Source organism: Acyrthosiphon pisum, unplaced genomic scaffold (genome assembly GCF_005508785.2).
Source record: "Acyrthosiphon pisum isolate AL4f unplaced genomic scaffold, pea_aphid_22Mar2018_4r6ur Scaffold_21109;HRSCAF=23054, whole genome shotgun sequence".
In the NCBI taxonomy this organism is placed as follows: domain Eukaryota; kingdom Metazoa; phylum Arthropoda; class Insecta; order Hemiptera; family Aphididae; genus Acyrthosiphon; species Acyrthosiphon pisum.
The window spans coordinates 1,042,501-1,045,792 of record NW_021770540.1 but is presented as its reverse complement, the minus strand read 5'-3'; positions in this window follow the sequence as shown (position 1 = coordinate 1,045,792).

Genomic DNA, 3,292 nt, shown 5'->3' with positions numbered 1-3,292 from the left:
AAATTTTAATGAAAATATAATGTGCGGTCTAACCAATGGAGTAACTATGTTTTTTTTTAATTATGGTAGATACACACCAAGTACTATTGTGTACAGTCGTATAGACTTACAGTGAAATTTCTATTTTATAATTATAATGAACTTGAATGGAAAATTAAAATTAATGAGTTCGATATTTTCGGCCCTTCGTTGATCATGAACCAGTCAGAACTTATTCTATTATATATTGGAGGATATATTTAATACATTTATCAATACCAATTTTTTCAATTACGAGATATCACAGTACAAAAACTTCTGTGTATTATATAACTTTTAAATTAATCATTATACAAGAACATGTACTTACTGTAAGAGTATCATCGAAAGGTAACAAAAATGTCGTATTGCCTTTTAACTCCGTTATGCTTGGTGTCTTTTAACTTAAATACCAATTAAATTGAATTGGATGGTTTTTTGTTGTTTCACACGGATATACTTTATCGATCACTATGCGATATTCGCCCTGTAATAAGTGTAATAAATATAATATGTACAAATTCCATTACAAAGAAACCACAAATATAAATTTGGCACATTAGTATTAATAATAGAAAAAAGATATTATGTTTAATAAATCAAGCCGATTATTAATTTACCATAGGCAAGTTTGGCCTAAAAAGGCTTTCGGATTGAGATGAGGAGAAAAATAAAATAAGGCCGAACGTTATGATTAACATATTTCCTTTGATTTTAACAATTGTAGTGTTTCAACAATACGAATAAAATAGAAACAGGCATGCGTATAGAATACATTGATATATTTAGAAGGATTGACATCCTTGAACTGCAACTTCTAAATATTGCCGGAAATAATTATATAAAAATATTGAACCGGAAAAATGTGATTCAGTTGTTCCGGTAATTATAAATTTATCTATATATTTAAATAAATGGTAGTAGCGGTACAAAAAAGTTCCTGTGATTCAAATTTTACAAAAAAAAATAATCGTAAAATGAATAAAAAACCAAAATATAATTACCAGACCATGGCTCTATTCATGAACACTTGCGGTCTCCGGTTTGCTTTGTAACTTGTAATATGTTTAATTTCTATAACAATAATAGACTTCTTATTTTTCATTATAATATTGTAGTGCTACGTGGCTCTTACCTCTGATCACCAATGTTACATATGATAATATTACAATTCTGGGGCCTCATCTGTGGATACGCTTTGAGAGAATGGCATAATTGAATTGTAACCTAATGTTTTGTTCCTTATGATATCATTATATGTTTTTTAACTAATTTTAGTCAATGAGTTGAAAAAAAATAATCTATTCAGCTACTGTACCTTTCATTGTATATATAATTGATTTCCTAGAATTAAAATGTGATGGTTTAATTGCGTATTTTGCTGATGATACCACAATACTAATTAATGACCAAAATAAAGCCAAACTAGTTTCTAAAACGACGAAAATTATGTCTGATGTGAATAAATGGATTAGTTCAAATTCTTTTGAAATAAATGATGAAAAAACATGTCGTATTCATTTCATGGTTTCAAAGGAAAAATGCTTTTAATTATCGATTATATAAAAATAGATAATGTAAAATGACCTAACGTGAAAACTCCATATTATTATAGTTTTAATTGCAATCGTATTCATATTGAATCTGTTGACTCAATAAAATACCTTGGTGTTAATATTGACAAGTACTTAAATGGGATACTGATATTGGTATTACTGTAAAAAAATAGAAGTATTTTCTATAAATTCAAGTCCCTAAAGAATATCTTATTACCAATTATCATGCGAATGGTTTTTTGTTCACATGCTCAACCTATTTTTAGCTTGCGTTTTCAGCTTGGGGAGGAGCGTATAATATTCACCTTAAAAAACTTACATCCACAATAAATTCACTACTAAGAATTGCCTTCAAACTGCTATATGTATAATGCAAATACTGACATTGTAAATAAAACTTATAGTTTATTCAAACTTCAACAACTGTATATAATAGAAGTATTATGTAATCTATACTCCTATAATCATAAAGAATTTAATTTTAAACATAATTATTGTACTCGCCAAATTGAAAATAATACTTTTCGAATGTTTAAATCTAATAGTGAATTCGGTAAACGAAATCCTTATTATATCATTTTATATTATTGTAATCTATTTAATGTTGAATGTTGATATTAACAATTTTAATAACTTTAATTCGTATAAAAAAAATGTTATTTACAAAATAATCTCACAAATCGATTAGTTATTAAAATTAGTTGTGTACATATAGGTACTTTTCTATTCAATAATATCCTAAATAAATTGTTTTTGTTATACATTAAATTGTATATTATTACGATGTTATCTTTTTATTTTATTTTTTGCTGTATATACAGTAGAACCCGTTTAAGACGCTCTCGCTTAAGACGATTTCCCGGCTAATACGCTCATTTTTACGAGTACCTTGATTTTGACAACGTTTAACATAGAATTAACTCTGGATAATACGCTCTATGTTCCCGGATAAGACGCTCGCCTTGTCAGTTATATTAATATAAAAATACATCGTATTTTCTGGATCTGGTGGCTGGATTGATCGGTTCAAGAAAAGGCATGGTATTGTATATCGACAAATTTGTGGCGAAGCCGAGTCCGTTAATGACGCTGATATCGCTGCATGGAGTGAAAATATTTGGCCAAATATTTTAAAAGAATACTCTTCTAATGATATATTCAATGCAGATGAGTTTGGGTTATTTTTTAAATTGATGCCTGATAAATCTTTGGTGTTTAAACGTGAAAAATGCCATGGTGGCAAACTAAGTAAAGAACGTCTATCAGTTTTGGCATGTACAAATGCTACTGGCTCTCAAAAGTTAAGACTTCTAGTTATTGGAAAAAGTAAAGCTTTACGTTGTTTTAAAAATGTACGTACATTTCCATGTGATTACGTATCACAAAATCGTGCTTGGATGACAGGTGATATTTTTATAAACTGGATAAAACAATTAGACCTCTCTTTTAAAAAACAGAATAGGAACATTTTACTGTTTGTAGATAACTGTCCTGCACATCCTACTACTATTCCACTTGAAAACATAAAACTTGTTTTTTTACCCCCAAACGCAACAGCCAAATTACAGCCTCTGGATCAAGGTATTATCAAGGTTTTAAAACAAAAATATCGAAAAAAATTGGTTTTACGATACTTGAAAGAAATGGAAAGTAAAAATCCCGCGAAAAAAGTTGACGTACTCGATGCATTACACTACGTATCTGCAGCATGGGATGAA